Consider the following 24,815-nt stretch of genomic DNA (forward strand, 5'->3'; position numbering starts at 1 on the left):
TTATGACAACCAAAAATGTCTCCAGACATTGCCGAATGTCTCTTGGGAGGCAAAATCACCCCCACTGGGAACCACTGGGGTACATGGTAGTTAAAGCCAGAGCTCTGGGCTAGGGCACTTGGACGTGAAGGCAGAAAGAGAAGAAAGAGTTCAGAGACCGCAACTCAGGACATTCTAATTCTTAGTGGTCAATAAAAGAAGGAAGTGACAGCGAGGGAGACAGAGAAAGAGTGACTGACAAGGTAAGCAAACCAGGAGAGTGAGGGGTCCATGAAAACAGGTGAGTACAGTGCTTTGCAAAGGAGAGAGAGTTTTTTTTTTCTTTTTTTTTGAACGCTGCTAATTGAGTAGAATGAGGAAATTAGAATTAACTACCAGGTTTAGAAAAACTTGAGTTTAAAAGAGATTGAGAGAGACGAATTGATGACAGTGGGTAAAATCAACTCTTGAAGTTTTGGAGTCAATAGGGGGAAAATGGAGGAATAGCTGAAGCTTCCTTCAAGGAAGGATGACAAGACTTTTTTTTTTTAAGATGAGAGCTATTAAGATATGTTTGTATGCTGATGGGAATGATTCATTAGAAAGGGAAAAATTGTTGATGCAGTAGAAAGAGAAACATTGGAGCAATGTTCTTGAGAAGGCAAAAGGAAATTGGGATCTGAGATCCAAAGGAAGAGATTGGCCTTGGAAAAGGACAGTAAATCCATAGAAAGGGGAGTGAGAGCAGAGTTCAGACACAAGTAGTTTAGTAGATGTGACTCTGGGAGTTTGTGGACATTCATTTATGCAATCAGAAGCAACTTTCACTGTAAAAAGGGAAGCAAAGTCATCAGCTGGAAGTGAGGGTAGGAAGGTGTTCTTGGAAGTAGAAGAAAAAAATGTGAAATAACCACCCAGTAGAACAGGAAGGTGAAAGGATTAAAGAATGTAGCAGGATTGCCTAGCAATATCATGGGCTCGATTTTGGTGAGAGAACATGCATTTCAGTGATCAGGCCCTGATTGTTTAAGATAAACTTGGAAGTGAGTCATGATAGAATTAGTTCTGATGATTGTTTATGGGAAATGTGAAACTAGTATAAACATAGCTTCCTTCTTAGCATTGGTTTCTTAAGTGCTATGTAGTGGTTAGACAAGGCATGGCAGGAAAAGCACTGGTCGTACCAGGCAGGAAAATACCCATGTGAACTCACCTTAGGTCCTGCTGAGGGCAGTGTTACAAGGAGGGGAATGAATGGGGGTCTCATAAGGTATGAGGTATAATCGTTAAAAGGTAGTATAGAACCACTAGGAGGCAGGAAGGAAACTTCAGAAGTTCACCAAGGGTTTAAGATGACACTGAGTGGTGTGGATGTCCACATTAGCCAGGGGTCCTCTTGTTGGGATTTGTGATCGGGCTTATCTGTAGATGGGCTCTAGGGGCCTGTGAACCTCTAAAATTGTTTACATTTTGGTATATGTCAATAATCTTGTTTCTGAGCATCCAGTCTGTGAGTGATTTTTATCAAAATCTCAAAGGGAGCTTCCACTGGAACAGTTAAAAGCCTAGGTTTTTAAATCACAGATGAGTTCTAATTCAATCACTCTGATATTGGACAAGTCACTCCATTATTTTACATCTTCACCTCCTTATTTGTAAAATGTAATATCTATATCATTGTCTGCTGTGAGGATAAAAGACAAATTGAGTACTGATCAGTACCTGCCATAGAATTAAACTTGGTGAAATGTCAAGAGAAAATGACCAGGAAGGTCAGGAACTACTCCATTAGATGGATCTTTAAGAAACATTCAACAAGGACAAAGCAGTCCCTAGATAATTGAGAATCAGAGAAAAGAAGAAGTGCCATACCTACGATCAAGAATCCTTATGGCCAACTTCAATATTCAGGCACAGCAGGATAACAGGTACTAGACTTTCCTCCCACCATGAACAACTAGAAAACTGGATAAACTGCAATAAGTCAGCACAGGGCAAGAGGCAGGGCAGAAATGAGATCTCTTATAAAAGGGAAACAAATGAGATAGCTCTGTGATAGGCTGACTTTTTTCTGGAAAGTACCTGGAGGTACTTTCCAGAAGCTATGCAAGGAGAGGAGACCCAAGCAGAGCCTGGAAATCTTAGTGAGCTGAAGAGACAGGGGCTGGAGTCTGGTGAGGCTGAGGTGGCTGCAAGTTATGAGACAAAGTGCTGAAGAGGAAGGAGCAACACAATGAAATACACCAGAAATCTGCACGGGGTCCCCTTGAGTCTGTTGGTAAATACCAAACTACACGTGGGTAGATAGGGTAAAACCCCAGGGGGCTGGGTTGGCTTAATATTCAAACATCAGTCAATGCAACTCACTCTATGGGGCTAATCAAAGGAGATTCTTAATAGATGCAGAAAAGCTATTTGACAAAATTCAACACCCATCCATTATTAAAACAAAACAAAGAAGGGACTTTTCTGTCAGTCCAGTGTTTAAGACTTTGCCTTCCAATGCAGGGGGTCCAGGTTCGATCCCTGGTAGGGGAGTTAAGATCCCACATGCCTCGGGGCCAAAAAATCCAAAACATAAAAAAACCCAGAAGCAATATTGTAACAAATTCAATAAAGACTTTAAAAATGGTCCACATCAAAAAAAAAAAAAAAACCACCTTAAAAACAACGACAACAACAACAAAGAAAAACAAACCTTTTAGCCACTAGAAATAGAAAGAACTTCCTTAACCTGAAAAAGAACATCTACCAAAAGCCTACAGTAAACATCTTACTCAATGGTAAAAAGGTTGAACATTTTCCCTCTAGAATTGGGAACAAGGCAACAAGGCAGTAATATGCACTCTGATCACTCCTACTTAACATTGTATCAGAGGTTTTAGTCAGTGCAATAAAGCACTAAAAAGAAATAAAAGGCATACAGATTGGAAAGAAAGAAGTAAAATTGTGCTTATTCATAGACAACATGATTTGTATATGGAAAATCCTGAAGATTCTACCAAAAAACTACCAGAAATATTAAGTGGATTTAGTAAGGAAACAAGGTGAATATATAAAAATCAGTAGTATCTCTACCACCTACAACAACATCAAAAAACATAAACTGCTTAAACATAAATGTAAGAAAATACGTTACATATAAGACCTGTACGTGTAAAACTACAAAACATTGCTGAGAGAAAGTTAAAAAGACCTAAATAAATGGAAAGCTATACCATGATCATGGATTGGAAGACTCAGTATTATTATGATGTTAATTCTCCCCAAACATAACTTCAATCAAAATGCCAACAGGCTTGTTCACAGAAATTGGTTCTAAAATAAAGCTGATTCTAAAACTTATATGAAAACACAAAAGACCTAGAATAAAATAAGCTTAAAACAGAACTATGTTGTAGGACTTACACCACCTCATTTCAAGACCTACTATAAAGCTGCAATCATCACAACAGTGCAATATTGGTGTAAAAAGAGACATACAGATCCTTGGAACAGAACAGAGAGTCCAGAAATAGATCCACACTTATATGATCAATTGATTTTCAATGAGGTAATTAAATGGGGAAAAGAGTCTTCTCAACAAATGGAGCTGGAATAATTGAATATCCATAAACCTTCACACTTACCTCACACTTACCAAAAAAATTACTCAAAATGGATCACAGACCTAAATGTGAAGCTAAAACTATTGAACTTCTAAAATAAAATGCAGAAGAAAATCTTTACAACTCAGAACAAAGACATAAACCATTAAAAAAAATTGAGACATTGAACTTCATAAAAGTTAAAAACGTCTGCTCTTCAAAAGACACTGTTAGAGTGTGGACTTAGAGACTGTTATACAGAGTGAAGTAAGTCAGAAAGAGAAAAACAAATATCGTATGTTAACGCATATATGTGGAATCTAGAAAAATGGTATAGATGATCTTATTTGCAAAGCAGAAATAGAGACACAGACGTAGAGAAAAAACGTATGGATACCGAGGGGGAAGGGGCAGGGTAGGATGAATTGGGAGATTGGGATTGACATATATACACTACTATGTATAAAATAGATAACTAATGAGAACCTGCTGTATAGCACAGGAAACTCTACTCGGTGCTCTGTGGTGACGTAAATCGGAAGGAAATCCAAAAAAAGAGGGGATATATGTATACGTACGGCTGATTCACTTTGCTGTACAGCAGAAACTGACACAGCAGTGTAAAGCAACTATACTTCAATTTTTAAAAATATATACTGTTAAGAAAAGGAAAGGGCATGCCATAGACTGGGAGAAAATATTTACAATGCACATATCTGACAAAGGACTCATACTCAGACATATCAGCAACTCTTACAACTCACTAATAAGACAAACAGCCTCATAAAAAATGGGCAAAAGATTTGAATGGACACTTCACAAAAGACACATTCTTTATGATTCTATTTATATAAAATTCTAGAATGAGCAAGCACAGATCAATGGTTTCCTGGTACCAGAGAAGAGAGGATTGCCTACAAAGGGTCAGGAGGGAAATTCTAGGTGATGGAAATGTTCTATATCTTGATTATGGTGGTGGTTACACAGTGTATTGTCAAAACTCATAGAACGGTACACTTAAAATAGGTACATTTTATTGTGTGTAAATTATACCAAAATTAAATTTATTTTAAAAATTCCTTGTCAAATAAATAATATTGATGCATGTTGAGGTGACAAAAGAAGGTTAGAAACAGTAATATTTTTCTAGAGCTTAACCTGTGACAGTTTCTTAAACTGCTCTGAGTTGTTCTTGAAAGGAGGAATATATGAAGTATGAAGGAAGAGAGGAATTTCCTATCTTACTAGGACTATCTGGGCAGGTTCACAACTTGGAGAAGAGAACTATAGCATTTAGGAATTCATTGAAAAATAATTATTGAGCATCTACTGATTGCCTCAGTCATTGTGTAATATATCAGAGACCAAGACAGAATCCTTGCCCCCAGTGAGGTCCTATTCTCATTGTGGAGACAAAGATGTAAACAGGTAATTACCATACAATATGAAAAATGCTTTAATGACACCAGGTATGGAAGAGTGGCCCCTAAGCCAGCCTTGGGAGTTAGGGAAGAACTCCCAGGAGAAATTTCAAGGTAACAAATAAGAAGAATCCTAAAAGATGAGTAGGAGGTATGGCCATTGGAGTCCCTTGTGGACCAGTCAGGTTCTAGATGTACAGGGGAGTCAAGAGCATATCCAGAAAAATAAAACTTATGTCAGTAGACCTGGAGGATTGAGTATAAAGAGGTCAGTGGCAAAAAAAATGAGGTCAGAGAAGTTTCCAGGAGCCAGGTCATGAAGCGTCTTGCTGGTCACCGTTGTGGACCCCACTGGTTTCCTCCTGAGTGTCCAATCCTCTCTTTCTTCCCCCAGACAGGACTCCCTTGTACATAGCCTGAAGGGAAGCCCACTGCTCCAGGGTATCTCATCAGGAATCAGACTGTGACCCACCCCTAACCCAGGAGATGGGAGGGGAAGCCTTCTGGAGGGCTTCAGAGAAAGGCTTCCTCAGTGGTAAGAAAGAGCCATAGAAAGATTTTGTCTTCATCCTCAAGATGTCATGTCTGATGACTCATCGGTATACGCATCCTGTTTCCAGACTGAATGATGAAGCCAACACTGAAGATGTCATAGCAAAAAAGGAAAAACCTGGATCCTGGTGACATCGTTGAGCAGCTGAATCAAACAGCCATGAAGCTTCCTATCATAGAAATTCCTGTTATGAAATTCAACGATTTTCTCATGGTCAAGTGAGTTTGAGTTGAGCTTGCTCATTAAATCTTATTAAAGAATTTTTCGTTAAGGATTTTAAACAGACTTGTAAAATATCATGGATAACATATGGAAATGATTTAGATGTAGATGCTTGTGTCAATTATAACTCTTTCTGATTATAGAAGTACAAACTCAACCCCAAATGGCTTAAACCAAATAAAAGGGAGGGGCAGGGGGAATAGAGGATTTGGGGAATAGAAATGGAGCTTCAGGAAAGGCTTTATCCAGCACTCAAGGTCCATGACCAGGACCTATTTTTTTCCTTCTCCATTTCCCTTCCTCAATGCTCACTCTACTCTCACATGCTTTTTTAGGGGGGGGGGGGCGGATGTTTCCAGGATGGCTGCCAGAAAGTCCAGAAGTTCTGTTCCTCATGGCTGGTAGGAAATATGTCTAATTCCCTGGTGGCTCAAATAAGAGTTTTGGAATTGAGCCTTAGTGACCCTCAATTGGCCTGACTTGTGTTACTTACACATCTTTGAGCCCATCCCTGCAGTCAGGAGGATGGGATGTGCCAACTGGATTAAAGAAATCAAGGCCCTTCCCTGGAGATGGGATGGGGTCAATCTCACCCAAACTCTATGGTGAGAAATTTCAGAGTACTGGCAAAAAGATTAAAAGAGGACTGCATGCTAGGGAAGTGATCATCAAATGTCCAGAAAGGAGGTGATAGAGTGAGTTAGGAATGGCTCCTAGGTCTCTGGCTTGGGCATCCTAGAGAGAAATGCACTTCAGGAAGCTGAGTTAAGATGAGCCAAGATAGTGAGATGCAGTGACCAACTGGTCATTGATTGTCTTGAAAACAGAAGTTTCAGTAAAGTAGTGGGAACAGATGCCAGACTGCAGTAGTCAAGGGATAAATGGAGTGAGCAAGGAACGTGAGGGCAAGCAGGCATTCTTTGAAGGATCTTGGAACTAGAGGGCAGGAAGGAGATAGAGGTAGTAGCTAAAGGGGACTGTGAGGTCAAGGGAACTTTTTAATATAGGAGAGATTTGCGCATGGTTTAATGCTAAAGATGATAAATGAAAAATATATAAGGAAGAACAAGATTGAAGATATAGGCCGGAAGTGGGGTAATTCATGGAAGAAGATCGCTAGGAAAAATGTCGAGAGAGATACAGAGCACAGCTAGAATAATTAATCTTAAAGAAGAGTGAGGGACTTTTCTTCACTGTGATAGAATGGAAAGAGGAAAGGACTAATGGGAACGCACTGGAAAAGTGAATTCAGGAAACTGAGGGAGATTCCATCTGAACGTTTCTAGATTCTCAGTGAAGCACCAGATGTTACCTACTGATGGGCATATGACAGGAGATCGTGAAAGGTCAAAGATAGTCCCGAGGAAGAAGAGGAGAGAGAGCAGATTGGGAAAACATATGGGACTTTGCTGTTTTGTCCCACATCATCTAGAAGGTGTGTAGTCTATGCTCATAAAGACCGAATGAATTTTTGGCCAACCCAATACAATCAGAATCCAGTGACTGGGACCATGTATTTTTTATCTGTTACTCAATAGATCACCTTCCAATCCAGTCAGATGCCACCTCAGATGGGAACTCAGAAGTCCTTTCTCCCCTGATCACCCCCTTTCTTCTTTGCCTCCTTTCAGGGTCCTGCCTTTCCTCTAGGGCAGACTGGAGAAACCATTTCTTCTCTTGTGTCTGAGGCTGGAGGAACCCATGCTTATGCCTATCCCAGCAGGGCAACGGTGGAGCCTTCCGCAAGGATGCCCCAGAGAAAGGCCACCGCCTCTCTGCTCATGTTAATCACCTCTCATTGTCACCCCCGAATGTGTTATTTTGGGAAAGGCCCCCTCCCCAACAGAGATAAGAATAGGAAGAGTACAGGGATGAAAAGGGCACTTATAGATGGACCACAAGAAAGCATCAAAGGCCCGACTGAGATCAGAAACCAGGCATATGGAGAAATGCCAATATGTGTGCTTTTGTGATTTTTCTCCAAAATGTTTCAGCATCTCAGATGTTGAATAGAAAAGGCGGTTGGCAGTGTTGGTTTAAAAAAAAAAAAAAAACCTGTTAAAATGATGTGTTTGTCATAAGGTACAAATAGATTAGGGCATCAGAACACAGATTATAATTTCTAACCCAAAATACATACACTGGGGGTGTTTACATCTCAAAACACTCTGCATTAAGAGTATATCTGCCCAATGGCATAGAGCTTTGAGGCTTCTATTGCCTAATTTTTTCCATTTTGCAACAGACTCAGAAATGCTTTCAGAGGTAAATTTTCTCTGCTCTAAATATTCTCTTAACCCTGTAACTTATCATATCTCAGTTATAAGAAATAGTTTTAATGAAAGATTGTTGGAAAGACATACAATACAGCCATTTTTCTAGAGCTGCACGGTCCAGCACGACAGCCATTAGCCACATGTGGCTATTTCCATTTAAATGAATTAAAATGAGAATTAAACTTCAGTCCCCTCAGTCCATTGGCCCTGTGTTAAGTGTGTAATAGCCACATGTGGCTGGTGATTACCATGTTGGGCAGCGCAGGTACAGAGCACTTCTACCACCGCAGAAATTTCTATTGGGCAATGCTGCTTTAGAGCTTCGACCCTTGGGTCAGTCCAGACACTCGGTGAGGGCAGTATGGTTTGGGTCGCTTGTATAATTGCTTTTATGCCTTTAGCTTGCACAGAGGAACATTATCAGAAAAAGCCCTATGAGTTCATGGTGGTAACTATTGTTAGAAATTTGTGAAGGACACCATCCACCACGGTACACAGTGCCTTCTGTGAGGGTCCCTGGAGGAAGTCTTTTTTTTTTTTATTATTTTTGGCTTCATTGGGTCTTTGTTGCTGTGCACAGGCTTTCTCTAGTTGCGGCGAGTGGGGGGGCTTCTCTTCGTTGCGGTGCGCAGGCTTCTCATTGCGGTGGCTTCTCTTATTGTGGAGCACGGGCTCTAGGCACATGGGCTTCAGTAGTTGTGGCATGCGGGCTCAGTAGTTGTGGCATGCGGGCTCAGTAGTTGTGGTGCACCGGCTTAGTTGCTCCACGGCATGTGGGATCTTCCCGGACCAGGGCTTGAACCCGTGTCCCCTGCATTGGCAGGTGGATTCTTATCCACTTTGCCACCAGGGAAGCCCCTGGAGGAAATCTTAATCTCAGGATCAAAGTAACCTCTGCTTCTCTTATTTTTTTTAATTTTTATTTTATATTGCAGCCTAGTTGATGAACAATGTTGTGTTAGTTTCAGGTGTACAGCAAAGTGACTCAGTTATACATATACATGTATCTATTCTTTTTCAAATTCTTTTCCCATTTAGGTTGTTACATAATATTGAACAGAGTTCCCAGTGCTATACAGTAGGTCCTTGTTGGTTATCTATTTTAAATATAGCCGTGTGTACATGTCAATCCCAAACTCCCAGTCTATCCCTCCACCCACCCTTCACCCCCACCCCCGGAACCATAAGTTCATTCTCCAAGTCTGTGAATCTGTTTCTGTTTTGTAAATAAGTTCATTTGTATCATTTTTTTAGAGTCTGCATGTAAGTGATATCAGATGATATTTGTCTTTCTCTGACTTACTTCATTTAATATGACAATTTCCAGGTCCATCCAGGTTGCTGCAAATGCCATTATTTCATTCTTTTTAATGGCTGAGTAATATTACATTGTATATATGTACCACATCTTCTTTATCTGTTCCTCTGTTGATGGACATTTAGGTTGCTTCCATGCCTTGGCTATTGTAAACAGTGCTGCAATGAACATTGGGGTGAATGTATCCTTTTGAACCATGTTTTTCTCCAGATAGATGCCCAGGAGTGGGATTGCTGGATCATATGGTAGCTCTATTTTTAGTTTTTTAAGGAACTTCCATACTGTTCTCCATAGTGGCTGTACCAGTTTACATTCCCACCAACAGTGCAGGAGGGTTCCCTTTTCTCTGCACCCTCTCCAGCACTTACTGTTTGTAGATTTTTTGATGTTGGCCATCCTGACTGGTGTGAGGTGATATCTCATCGTAGTTTTGATTTACATTTCTCTAATAATTAGTGATGTTGAGCATCTTTTCATGTGCCTCTTGGCCAACTGTATGTCTTCTTTGGAGAAATGTCTGTTTAGATCTTCTGCCCATTTTTTGATTGGGTCGTTTGCTTTGTTTTCATCTTGTAGTTACTGTGATTCATAAAGCTGATTCATTTGCCTTATTGTCTTCAGGCAAACTTAGAGACTGTGTGTGTGTGTGTGTGTGTGTGTGCGCGTGTGTGTGTGTGTGTGTCCTGCCTTCATTTCCCTTCACGATTGATTTTATACTTTTGGGTTGCATTTTTTTTTTAACTACCTAAATCCTTCCTGTTAGAGAAGGAGAATATAAGTAAACGGAGATTATATGCATACATATACACACACATGAATACAATTACCTTCCAGTCACCACCCAGATATGTGTCCTAGTCATGAGAACATTAGTCAAAACCCAGCCCCTAAGTGCTCTAATTTATCACTCTGGGATCATTCTCAGCCACGGTACCCTAAACCATTACTTTGGGGTACGTAACAGATAACCGAGTCATAACTGAGGTGTCAGGGTCATAGGACAAATATTCAAATCTAAGTTAGAGCGTGAGGCTTCCAAAGGCTTGTCCTATATGATATGCAGCTGTTACTGGCAGTAATAGGCAGGGCAAAGGTCTAGCCTGCATTGTGGCAACTGAAATGGTTTCCAGTGTGGTTGTATAAGTATGTGTGTTTTTTAATCCCAGTCATATAGAAGCAAAATGCCTTTGCTCTGACTTCATACAATGGAGCCTCTAACATGCTGCTCTCACCGATGACATGACATACATCTTACAGTCTGTTAAGCCACAAATAAACACTACGCTTAATTATCCAGCCTAGAGATGCATAGGGATGCCACAGAAAAACTGTATTCAGAATTTCCAAGCCAATTTTGCTCCTTTTCACAAGAAAAAAAAAAAACATTCTGAAAGCTTTGCACTCTTTTTCCTTTTATTCTCCATATGAATTAACTCTTTACGGTACTGCGTACTTACTAGGAGCATGTTTTTTCAAGGTGGAAAAGGCAAAAGATGCATTGTCCATACCCTCGATAAATGTATTGTCTTCTTTGTTGAGGAGGCAAGACTTCTTATATGAATGTAAAACGACAGCTTCCAACGGCAGTCAACTGAGCAGCGCGATCTCACATGTGCTAGCAGGAGTTTGGGATGGAAGGACAGGGGCCCATCAGGACAGCCACTGGGCAGCTTGCTGGAGAAGTGATCTTTGGAGGACCTGCAGAGGGGCAGAGAAGGGGGCCCTTCACGAGGGAGGGAAGGCTGGAGCAAAGATGCAGTCATGGGAGTGTACAGACCTTTCAGGGGACAAGGAACAGGTCAGTCTGGCAACAGCACACTCAGGAGGAGATACTAATGATCGGCGGAGTGACAAACCGGGCTAGAGCGGGGCAGGGGCAGACCAAGCAGAGGACTGCAAAACCCCTGCACGCTCAGGAATTCACTCTTGAACAACCAAACGCCGTCCGTCAATACTACATCAATTGTTCGTGGCCTCGGAAGGAAAAATAAGAGCCAATTTGCAGCCAATGTTCAGTGAGAGTGAAAGAAGGTGGATTCATGACGGCAGTTATTATCCGACACATGGTAATGAATTGTTTTAAATTTTATCTTCGTACCATACTTTATGCTTTTCAAAGCTCTTTCTTGTGCATCATTTTTTAGTCCTCTGACAAAACCTTGGAGTTGGGGGGAGCAAGCATTTATTATCCTAATATGATAAAGTCACTGACCAGGAAGAACTGACTGGGGCTTGAATCCTCCGTGTTCACGTGGGCATCAGGGGACCAAGGCAGCAAACACAGGTCTTCCGCCTCCCACTTCCCTGCTAGCCCCTTCACACCACACTGCCTGAGATTGCTGCTACTTCATTTTCAGACATTTGCAGCTCAGCGTCCAATGCCACTGACTTGGGTGATTTTCTCTTTAAACAGCACATTCTAAGAAACACACTAATTACAGTACAGTAGGAGGAGGGTGGGTTATTCAGAACTTTCTTATTTTGAGGGAAATGTGTGATAATTAAGAAAGATTGGTCATTCCATCTTCCCGGATTTTTCAGGTCTAGGAAACATGCCTCTTTATCAGGCTGGTTTGGATTCTATCCTGCCTGGAGACAAAACGATGGACTGTTTGATGTCCCGGGGGCTCTGTAAGCTGCAATAATTCTGCGATTCTTTCCTCTAACAGTTGTCTTGGTATTGTCAGGAGTCCAAATCTCTTATTTAAAGTGCATCAGAGAGAGATGCAGCTGGATGTAAGCAATGTGTGTATGTAGGATAATAGTGTAAATATTTTATAGACTGCAGCACAACAGGATTAAATACTTTTGCTTGGACAAATGAATCCCATCTTCAAAGCCACTGCAAAGAAGCTTATGTATTGGGCACAGTCATTTTGCAAATAACCGAACACACTGTCATATTCACAGAACTCAGCACTTCTCCAAAGTCTTAGCACCTTCTCAGCATTGCTGGGAGCAGTCTTACCTATTGTTCTGAGGAGGAAATCTTTTCTCTTGGCAGTCTGATAGATTATGCAACTCTATTTCAGTAATTAACTAATTGAGTCACATGTGTTTGGTCTTTTTGAGCTGTTAAGCCTCCTTCCTGCCTTTATTCTCAGAGCAGCATTCAGCTACATCCCCAACTCAGAGCCATGACTCAGAGCAAATTTGACTGACCTGGTTCTCAAAAGTGTCCTCATCAACACTCTCCTTCTGACTAATACCAACATCTCTTACAGGTCACTCTCCAGCCCTCACTGCAGACTTTGACCCGTGGTGCTCTCAGATCTCAGATGTCAGAAATATCTCAGAGACCAGGAACTAGCAGCAAGTTAAGACTGACTACCAGCGTCCACCCTCATCACTCCTATTCAACGTAATCCTGGAAGTCCTAGCCAGAGTAGTCAGGCAAGAAAAAGAAATAAAAGGCATCCAAATCAGAAAGGAAGAAGTAAAATGGTCTCTGTTTGCAGATGACATGATCTTATATATATATAAACCCTAGGGACTCCACACACACACACACACACACACACACACACACACACACACACACACAAACACATAAAACTAATAAATAAATTCAGTACAGTTGCAGGATACAAAATCAACATACAAAAATCAGTTGCATTTCTATACACTAACAGCAAACTACCTGAAAAGGAATAAAGAAAACAATCCCTTGCACAAAACCATCAAAAGCAATAAAATACCCAGGAAAAAATTTAACCAAGGAGGTAAAATATCCGTACACTGAAAACCCAAAGACATTGATAAAAGAAATTGAAGAAGACACAAATGAATGAAAAGATATACTGCATTCATGGACTGGAATAATTCATATTGTTAAAATGTCCAAAGCAAAGCAAAGATTTGCTACCCAAAGCAAAGCAAAGATTCATGGCAATCCCTATCAAAATTCCAATGGCATTGTTTTACAGAAATAGAAAAACATCCTAAAATTTGTATGGAACCATAAAAGAGCCAAAAGAGCCAGAGCAATCTTGAGAAAGAAGAACAAACTTGGAGGCATCCTGATTTCAAACTATATTACAAAGCAATAGTAATCCAAACGGTATTGTACTGGCATAAAAGCAGTCAAATAGACCAATGCAACAGAATCAAGAGCCCAGAAATAAACCCACACATACACAGTCAACTAATATTTGACAAGGGAGGTAAGACCACTCAAGGGGGAAAAGATAGTCTCTGCAATAAATGGTGCTGGGAAAACTGGGTAACCATATGCAAAAGAATGAATCTGGATCCCTATCTCACACTACTTACAAAAATTTATTCAAAATGAATTAAAAACTTAAACATAACCATAAAACTCCTAGAAGAAAACATAGGGAAAATCTCCTTGACATTGGTCTCAGTAATGATTTTTTGGATATGGCAACAAAAGCACAAGCAACAGAAGCAAAAATAAACAAGTGAGACTACATCAAACTAAAAAGCTTCTGCACAACAAAAGAAACAGTCAAGAAAATGAAAAGGCAACCTATGGGATGGGAGAAAATATTCACAAATCATGTATCTGATAAGCGGTTAATAGCCAAAATATATAAGGAACTCATACAACTTGATAGCAATAAATAAATAAATAATCCAATTTAAAAATGGGCAAAGGACCCGGATAGACATTTTTCCAAAGAAGACTTACAAATGGTCAACAATTTCATGAAAAGATGGTCAACAATTTCATGAAAAGATGCTCAACATCAGTAATCATCAGGGGAATGCAAATCAAAATCACAATATCACCTCACACCTGAGAGAGAGAGAGATAACAAGGACTGGCAAGGATGTGAGTAAAAGGGAACACTGGTGCACTGTTGGTGGGAATGTAAACTGGTGCAGCCACTGTGGAAAACAGTCTGGAGTTTCCTCAGAAAATTAAAAATAAAACTACCACATGATCCAGCAATCCCTCTTCTGGGTATATATCCAAAGGAAATGAAATCACTGTCCTGAAAAGATATCTGTACTCTCATGTTTATTGCAACGTTATTTACAATACCCAAGACATGGAAACAATCTAAGTGTCCATCAATGGATAAATGGATAAAGAAAATGTGAGATTATATATATATATGTATGAATGTATAATACATATAATGGAATATTACCCATAAAAAAAGAAGAAAATCTTGCCATTTGCAACAACATGGATAAACCTCGAGGGCATTATGCTAAGTGAAATCAGTCAGACAAAGACGAATACAATATGACCTTACTTATACGTGGAATCTAAAAAACCAAACTCCTAGAAACAGAGGCAGAGTAGAGAGATGGTTAACAGGGTGGGAGGAGGGGGAAAGGAGGCAGTGGTCGAACAGGGAGACGTTGGTGAAGGGTACAAACCTCCAGTTATAAGATAAGTAAGCTATGGGGATGTAATGTACAGCATGGTGACTCTAGTTGACAATACTGTACTGACACTTGAAAGTTGCTGAGAGAGTAGATCTTAAAAGTTCTCAAAACAAACAACCAGAAAGGAACTGTGAGGTGATGGATGTGGTAACTAATCTTATTGTGGTAATTATTGTGCAATATATACATATATCAAATTATCACATTGTACACATTAGACTTACACAGTGTTGCATGTCAATTATATCTCATAAAGCTGGCAAAGGGGGGAACCCTGAGAACCCTCCTGTTTGGCGCCCTCTAGGCTTCCCAGTCTCTCCCTCCCATGCTCTTACCCAGTTTCCCTTTTCTTGCTTCCACATTTTTAATTATATCTGACATGACCTCCTGTCCTATCCCTCGCTCTCAGAAGACACCCTCGCCTTTTACTTTACAGAGAGAAACAGAATCTATAGGAGGAAAACTCTCATACCTTACTAACATCCAACACACAGCTGGACCCAGCCACATCTGTACCTTCTCTTACCTGGGCTTTGGATCCTCTGCCCCCTCACCTTCTCAGGAACCTTCACCATGGATTAGCTCCTTCTCCCCCTCGTATTTTCAAGTTCCCTCTTAAGTAGATCCTTCTGGAAGGCTTTCCCTCCACAAGTCCTTTTTGAAAAGTCCTTATGTCTCTGTATTTACACAAACGTCCACATAGATGTGGGGTATATAGACATCCACTTGTGCCATAGTTGATTACCTCCTAATACATTGTCCAAAACTCCCGTGGGCTGGTGTTGAAAAACCTGTCTCTTAAATATTGAAAAGAGACTAATTAATATTTATAAAATGTGAGACATAAAAGCTTTTCAGTATAGCTCTACTGCATTTGTTTTCTGTTTTTACACAGCATATTATATAATTATATGGGCTTCTGACTTTATATAATAGGATCTCTTTGCAGAATATGTGTTGCTTTGTCACTGACCTTTTTTAGTCAACGTTATGTTCCTGGAATTCAATCATGTTTCACTGCTGTGCAGTATTTCATTTCACGAATATATAACGATGTACTTATCCATTGCATTGTATATGCATATGTAGGATATTTTCCATTTGTTTGTTTGTGTTGCTATTATAAACAATGCTGGTATGTCCTAGCGTGCTATGTGCAAGAGTGGCTTTAAGGTCTACCTAGGAATGGAAAAACTGGGCCATCAGCTCTTTTGTTTAAAAAGACAATGCCAAATTATTTTCCCGAAGTTACTGCATCAACTTGCACTCCCACAAGCAGTATCTAAGTATGCTGCCCCACATACTCACCCCCACTTGCTAATGTCCAAAATTTAAATTTTGCCACTCTGATGAAATGCACATAACAAAATTTACCATCTTATTTTTAAGTGTACAGCTCAGTGGCATTGAATATATTCACACTGTTGTACAACCATCACCACCATCTATCTCCAGAACTCTTTTCATCTTGCAAAACTGAAACTCTGTCCCCATTAACCAATAACTCCTCATTCTTCCCTCTACCTAGCCCCTGACAACCACTATACTTTCTGTCTCTGAATTTGAATACTCTAAATACTTCATATAAGTAGAATCATACAGCATTTGTCTTTTTGTGTCTGGCTTGTTTCACCTAGCATAATTTACTCAAGGTTCATCCATGTTGTAGCATGTGCCAGAATTTCCTTCCTTTTTAAGGATGAATAAAATTCTGTTTTACGTAAAATATATAGCTAGTGGGAAGCAGCCGCATAGCACAGGGAGATCAGCTAGGTGCTTTGTGACCACCTAGAGGGGTGGGATAGGAAGGGTGGGAGGGAGGGAGAGGCAAGAGGGAAGAGATATGGGGACATATGAATATGTATAACTAATTCACTTTGTTATAAAGCAGAAACTAACACACCATTGTAAAGCAATTATACTCCAATAAAGATGTCAATTAAAAAAAATTCTGTTTTAAGCATAAACCACATTTTGTTTATCTATTCATCTGTTGATGGACACTTGGATTGCTTCCACGTTTTGGCTATTGCAAATAATGCTGCTATGAACATGAGTATTCAAATATCTCTTTGAGATCCTGCATTCAGTTCTTCTGCGGATATACTCAGAAGTGGAATTACTGGATCATAAGGTAATTTTATTTTTAATGTTTTAATAAAATGCATACTATTTTCCTTTGTGGTGGCAACATTTTACATTCCCACCAACAGTGCACAAGGGTTCCAAATTCTCCACATTCTTACCAGCACTTATTATTTTCTGTATTGGTTGGACTTTGTTTTGTTTTGCTTTCATAGTAGCCATCCTACTGGATAACTCATTGTACTGTAATTTTTATTTCTCTGATTATTAATGAAGTTGAAAGTCTTGTCATATTGACCATTCTCTCAGTGAATACCTGAAATTCTTTGCCCATTTTTATTTTCAGTTTTCCCATGCATACTGATTTGTAAGATTTCTTTATATATGCTGGATATCAATCCAGAAATTGTTACAAATTTCTTTTCCCAGCTTGTGGCTTAATTTCACTTTCTTTATACCGTATTTTTATAAATAGAAATTCTTAATTTTAAAATAAACAATTTAATGAATATTTTCCTTACAATTTGTAGTTCTTCTGAATTATTTAAGAAAACCTTCCCTAGCCAAGGCAGAAAAAAAAAAAAAGTATCTTAAATTGTCTTCTAAAAGTTTTATAGTTTAACTTTTACATCTAAGTCTTTGTTCTATCTGTAATTAATTTGTTTATGATATGAAATAGAGATCCACTCTCCTTTTTATGCACATGAATATCATACTGTCCAAGTAATCCTTACTGAAAAGACCTTATTGTCCCCCATTGAGCTACTGTGAGACTCTGTTATGCATTAATTGTAAATATATGTGTGGGTTTATTTATTTGGGGGGTTCTATTGTCTTTGTTGGGAAATCCAATGTTGTTCTTACTGTTGTTCCTTTAAAGGTAATGTGTCTTTTTTTCTCTCTCTCTCTTTTCAGACTTTTCTCTTTGTCTTTAGTTCTCTGCAGTTTCCCTCTGAGGAGTGCAGGTGTGGATTATTTTTCATCTTGGGTAAGTTATTAGGTATTTTGAATATGGGGACTAGTGTTCTTCATCAGCCCTTTTCTCTTCATATATTATCTATGCTTCATTTGCTCTTTGCTCTTTTTGGAACTCTATTCTCCAAATTTCTTTACTCTCTTCCGTATTTCCACCTTTTTGTCTTACTGTGTTACATTTTGAATAATGTCTTTAAATCCATCTTCTGGTTTACAAATTCTCCCTTCATCTGGATCTTATCTGCTGTAAATTCCAGCTATTTAGTTTTATTTCTAGTTACTATGTTTTTTGATTCTAGAAATTATATTGGATTTTCTTTTCAATCTGCTAGGTTGCTTTTTATGATTTTAACCACTTACAGACAATTGAATGCTTTTATATTTTTAGGCCCAAATGAGACATAGTTCTTTTACAATTTGAGTCAAATAATTCCAATATCTAAAATCTTCATGGGTCAGTTCCTGCTGTTTGTCATTTTTGCTGGTTCTCATTCATATTACCTTGCTCCTTTTTCCCCTTAATTGTGTTTTACTATGTATTTTTCACTATCTTTACAAAAGATATTTGTGGGGGATTCTTTGAGGTCCAGGATAAAGAGTATCTTCATCCAGAAAGTACTTTTGTTTGTTTTTTTCCAAAATCTGGGTTGAACTACCATTCTAGATCCACTTCAGCCAAGTTCACTGTTTCAGGTTCTCTGGACCACCTAGACGATACCAATCCCAGCTGCAAATCCCTGGTAAGGCATCTCGTATCCACAACCTCCCAGGAATAATTGTTGGACCTCTTTTGCTTTGGGCCTCTTTCCCTTCAGCCTCTGTTCAGCTTTCCCTGGGTTAGACTTGTGGTCAGACTTCTCATTCCTCTTACTCTGATGCTTTATCCCTTTGGATCTCAGCTTAATAGAGGGAAGGGTTTCCTATTATACTTCACACCTGAAGTGAGACTAAGTTCCTCACTTCTTTCCCCTTCACCATTTACATCTGCTGAAACTGAAGCCCAGATTTGCTAGGCTCAAGAATACTCTCAAAGCAACTTTGGAGCTCTGCTTATCTCTCTGTTTCTCACTTTTCCGTAGATTTTTCCTAGTGTTGATTATTACCTTGTCAGCAACTTTCGCCTATAAGGACAATTTTATTTAATATTGTAGCTAAACTTTTAATTGTATATCATGGAAGTGTTGGTTCAAATAACCTAATATGCCATAGGTATTGGAATCAATCACTATCTCTTTTCTCACTACTGCCTAAAGAACAGAATAAATAAATTCTTAAATGTCCCTGTAGAAAGGTTTTTGTTTCTGAAAATCAGTTCTGTAGAGAAGATATCTCTCAGCGGAGGAAGGAAGACACTTTGAATGTGGCCTTAGAATATCTGTGTGGTTAGTAGGTGTCAATGGAAGAGGAGGGAGGAAAGAAGAAAGGAAGGAAGGAACAAAGGAAGAAAGGAAAATAGATACAACTAGATATATGCATCTCCTACTTTAAAGTCTGGTAGAGATTGTAGAATAGAACCAAAGCTATCAAGGCCGTAAGCCATTATTTAGTGATGAAAGTGAAATCACCATGTCCCAATAAACAGACCCTATCATATCACAATTCTTCCCTGGTACTCTGACTAAATGTTTGTAACCTGCTTATGTAAAGCTTATTAAATGTGCTTGCAAATCTAAGACATTGACTTAAGTTACAACAATGGAATGCAAGGAAGGTAGATGGAAGAATTTCATGGAAATGAGTATTGTTAAACCAGGAAATACAAACATTTGGTGGAATCTCCTTCACAGATGGTATTTAAGTTTTCCCATGATTCTTTGATTCTCTCTGTATCTATAATAAAATCATGTTCTCCTGCAGAAAGAATGGGAATGGGCAAGATGCCCTTGGAGTTTCCTTCCAACCTAGCGATTATAGTAATCTAACTCTTTAAAAATCAGTGGCTGAACCTCAATTTGGGTCAAAAGGAAATCTTCCTAAGAGGCCATGAGATAGTTTTTAATAGCTATGGGCAATGGAGGAAACCCTGACATTGTCCTCAGCTCAAATTTCATTGTCACTAAGGCTGCTGCACCAAAATGGCATTTTAAAGAGTCTTAAAATAAGTGCCCATTTGAACAAGTGGCCAAAATCAGCCTACATTCCGAGATTCTCTGAGCTCCTTGGGTCTCTGAGTTTATTATCATAGCATAGTGTCTATTTTGCATATTTTTGCTGGCATTTCCTTTTGGCAACATCTTCTTCATCCATCACGGCTTGGTCTGCAGCAGTTGGTGGGAAGGATTTTGGCTTCGATCAATGGGTTCTCTCTGCAAAAGGGTCGTGGTTGGTTAAAGTGTTTTTGGACACCTGGAACATATCCTTTCTCTGGAGACCAGTAGACTTTACCAGCATGTTAGAATTTTTCAGTGTTATAAGTAGTCTTCAAAAAACTTTGGGTTTGGACTTCCCTGGTGGCGCAGTGGTTGGGAATCTGCCTGCTAATGCAAGGGACACGGGTTCGAGCCCTGGTCTGGGAAGATCCCACATGCCGCGGAGCAACTGGGCCCGTGAGCCACAACTACTGAGCCTGCGCGTCTGGAGCCTGTGCTCCGCAACAAGAGAGGCCGCGGTAGTGAGAGGCCCGCGCACCGCGATGAAGAGTGGCCCCTGCTCGCCACAACTAGAGAAAGCCCTCGCACAGAAACGAAGACCCAACACAGCCATTAATTAATTAATTAATTAATTAATTAAAAGAAAAACCAATAACGAATAATAAAACCATGCAAAAAAAAAAAGAATTTATGGAGGGAGTGACAGTTAATTATCTCAAGGTCTCTGAATTTCAAATAATAAATAGGAATGATCATGCTTTAAAAAAAAAAAAAAACAACTTTGGGTTTGAGAGACTTTGCATGAACCCATAAAATCTGCATTCACCCCAAGACCTTGAAACCTTCTCTAGGATTGGTAACATCTACTGTATAGGTGTCCCTACCTTCCATGTCTCTTTTAACCAATCTGTCTGGCAGGCCACAGTCAGATGAATGTTCCTGGAGATATTCTATGCATGTCTTTTTCTTAGTTAAGAATATCTCTTCATTGGGAATTCCCTGGAATCCGGTGGTTAAGACTCCATGCTTCCACTGCAGGGGCACGGGTTCAATCCCTGGGGGGGGAATTAAGATCCTGCAAGCTGCGTGGCATGGCCAAAAAAAAAAAAAAGAATATCTCTTCATTATCTTTCATTTTTTTGAGGTTCCATCCATCCAATCGTGTTCCCCACGTCTGCTGTTCAGCTCCACCATCCACTTCACTCAGGTAGGTTCCCCCACTCTCCCACTCCCGCGCCACGTTCATCATCATTTCTCACCTTTGCTCTGGTGTTTAGAAAGGGATGGACACTGATCCAGGACCTGCTTGCTTCCTTCTTCCCTCCACCTCCCCTCTGCCTCCCGCACTGACCCCCGTCACCCGCTTCATCAGAACCAGACTTGCCCTCTTTGACTCTTTGTCATCATCTTGATCAGTGCCTGGAAAACACCCGTCTGCAGAAGAATGGGGTAAATACTGACCACGTCCTGCCTTCTCTCTTCCATACCCATTCCTCAGATAGAATAACAATAACAGCAACTAGTAAGTGTTTGAATGATGTCTTTTAATCCTTGCCACATCTCATTTTACTGATGAAGAAAGCAAGATTCGGGGAAGATAACTTTTTTCAGTTACTCAGCTGCAGAGCTGAGACTCAGATCCAGAAAAGTCTGGCTCCAAATCAACTACCCTTCAAGACTTGTGATGACCAGAGAATTTTAATCCCCTCCACCTCCTTTGTTTTCCTTCTTTCCAAGATTCCCGAGTAGATAATTAGGTTATTTAAGAGGCAGTGCAGTATAGAAGAAAGAGACAGGTTTTGGAACCACCCAAACCTGCATTAGAATTATGTCTTCAAGACTTACTAGAGGACTGGCTTTGGACCAATGGCTTAACCTCTCTGTACCCTGATTTTCTCATCTCTTTTTTTTTTTTTTTGTATGATTTGATGGTTGATTTTTTTTAAATTTTATATTATTTATTTTTTTATACAGCAGGTTCTTATCAGTTATCCATTTTATACATATTAGTGTATATATGTCAAAAATGAGGTTACCATGACTTAGAACTCAACAGGAAGTCTGGTATATCATAGACGTTCAGTGAATATATGTTGATTCATTTTCTCCCTCTTTCGTTCCCTTACTACTTTTCTCTTCTTTCTCTCTTCCCTCTTTTTTATTATTTTCTTTAACTCTATCTCAGATTGACGAAAACATCCAGGACTACTAGGGAACAACTGGGGAAATTTGAAGGACTGTGTATTTTTAGGTATAATAATTGTACTATAACTATGTTTTTAATGAGTTCTCTTTTTCTTGAGATACATACGAAGTATTTATGGATGCAGTGATGTGACATCTAGGATTTGCTTCAATAAAACCCAGTGAAGTTGGGGATCAGGAGACAAGAGTGAGTAGAAGTATGGATGAAACAAGATTTGCTTACGTTACTTGCTGAAGGTACGTGGGGATTCATTATACTATCATTCTCTACTTTTGTGTATGTTTGAACATTTCCAAAACAAAACATTTTCTAAAATGTCCAGTGCAGAACGCTCAAGCCTCATATCCTCCTCATCTTCACCAGAGTCCCCAGTTCTCCCCGATGGCATTCTGGGCAGCTTTCTCCTTGCTTCCCCAGCACCTCCTGGGTTATTCCAGTCCCCAGGCCAGCCAGGCACCACACTGCCTCAGCCTCCACAGTTGGCATCTGGACAAATATCTCTTCCTGACCCCAGATGGCATCACAGCTTCCCCAGTCTGATCCTGTCAGCATATTTTTTCCAGGCACCTGATTCCTGGATGTGGCAACAATAAACCCAACGGATGTGGTGTGGCTGGTCCCCCCTGGGAGCAGGTATTTCCCATTCTAACAGCGTCAGCCATCTGAGCACGCTGCTTCCAAGAGCTCCCAAATAACCGCTGAGTAAGAATTTCACAGACTGTGGTGCCTTCTGGCCACAGTGTTCCTGAGGGATGGAGAGCCGCTAGGGTAGGCGGTATAATAATATTACTGATTATTAATGGAAAAGCAGGTGCAAATAAGCAATTTTAAGGGTTGCATTTTATTGGGAAGCTGGCATGAAGGAGGAGAGGAAAACGAAGAGTAGGCACACACGGAGGTTATTTACTCTGCTGTTGGTTACTATACGGACTCTTTAGGTTAAATGTATATCAGACTCCAGTTTGATCGAAGTAGAAAGACAAAAGGCTGAGTTATCCGAGTCTTGGTGATTTCTAAGGAACAAACAGAAAAAAGATAAACAGGTAGGTCAGACCAGGTCAACCTGGAGGGCTGAACCAGTGATCTCAGTGGGTGGTGCCCAGGTAGTGCTTCACGAGTGGGCCCTTGCAGGTTTGTGGGTGTTTTCCATGGTGTCACACATTTACTCAGTGTGTTGGGGACCTGGCCCCTCCCATGGGGCTGTGGTTTACTCCTCAGGTCACAAGACAAAATCCCAATTTCCTTCATGCTCCAATGATGCTTTCAAGATGCAACACTTGGAGAATAGGCATTCCAACAAACTTTTTCTGAGACAAAGATCCACCCTTGCTTCCAACATCATGTGTCACTTCATACTTTGGAAGTACTTCAAATCTCTTCTCTCATTCGAGCCTCGCAAGCCGTGATGTAAGGTAGGTACCATTATCCCTACTGACAGCTTGGGAAACTAAGGCTGAGAGACATGCTGACAATGTGACGTGTCCAAGGCCATGGTCTCGGTGGTTGCAGTTGGAACAAGAACCTATGTCTCTTGCCTTCTGTTCTGTGTTTTTCTTCTGACACCAAAATTAACAGTGTTTTATGCCCAAGGCCATCAGGATCTTTAAGGAAATGGGCTAGGGACAAGGGCTCCAAAGCAGGCAAAGTGGACCTTCTATTAGGCTCCCCCTCTGGGACTCTTACCTGACAAAATCCAGGCAACATTTACCACTGATAATCATACTAGGGGATCAAGATGAGACCAATAACGATAGTGGTCTTGGATGACTCTGTCCCCTGTTCAGTGCTGAACGGAGCCCATGCCTCCCTCTGTTCCAGAGAGTGACAACCTTTCAATGCAACAAAGTCACAATGACAACCTGGTATGTCTCCGGCACTGGGCTGGCAATTGCTGTGCTTTCTCATTAACCTAGATGCAATGTTCCTGCTCCAAACTTTCCTCCCTTTTTTTCTCCCTCCCTCCCCAATTTTCTCCAGTTACCATATATTGAGTACTCCTCTGTGCCAGGCACTGGGCTGGGCCGTGAGGATACAGCGGGGACCACAACTTTCCACCTGTGTACCACAATATGCTCAGGTCCACCCTGGTCACGATTTCCTGCCTGGAATGCCCACTTTCCTCCTTCCTGTTAATCCATCCCCTCCATTCTTTTACAACGCTGCTCAAAAGCAGCCTTCTCTGTGAACATTTTCCCTCCCTGCTTCTCCTACCAATTCAGGCCATTCTATCCCCCAGCAGAGCTCTGTCACTTTTGGTTACAGGTGGCACAGTTTTCATTTGGATGCTGATTAAAAGAACACAGATGAGGAGTTCTTTCAGGTTGTTTTCTTAACTCCATTACTATCTGTCTGTGTAGCCTTAAGCAAGTCACTGAAACTATGAGTCTCAGTTTAACCCAGTGTAAAGGGGGGATGGTAAAAACTGCCTGATTTACATATCAGATCATGAACATTGAAGCCGATGGAAAAGTACAGAGGACAGGCCACATTCATTGGTTTAATATTTATGGTGTTACTATTGACGATCAATCACTCCTCTAGGTGCTAGATAGGATATAAAACTGTGCTGTCTAAGACTACCATACAGATGGGGAGAAAACACCAGTACAAAGCCATGAAAGGTGCCATGGAAACTTAGAGGAGGAAGAAAGAAATTCTGATTGCAGAACTCAGAGTTGCTGCCTTGGAATAGGTGGTATCTGAGCTGGATAACGAGAGATGGGTGTGACTGAGACATGTAGG

General features: G+C 40.3%; 1 protein-coding gene across 1 annotated transcript in view; it reads right to left on the bottom strand.

The window, feature by feature from the left end:
* The window catches only part of LOC309641518 (uncharacterized protein), a 45,831-nt gene that overhangs the window by 2,794 nt on the left and 18,222 nt on the right, over positions 1 to 24,815 (bottom strand). The window lies entirely within an intron of this gene.

Source organism: Balaenoptera physalus (assembly GCF_965194825.1).
Source record: "Balaenoptera physalus genome assembly, chromosome: 13".
NCBI lineage: Eukaryota > Metazoa > Chordata > Mammalia > Artiodactyla > Balaenopteridae > Balaenoptera > Balaenoptera physalus.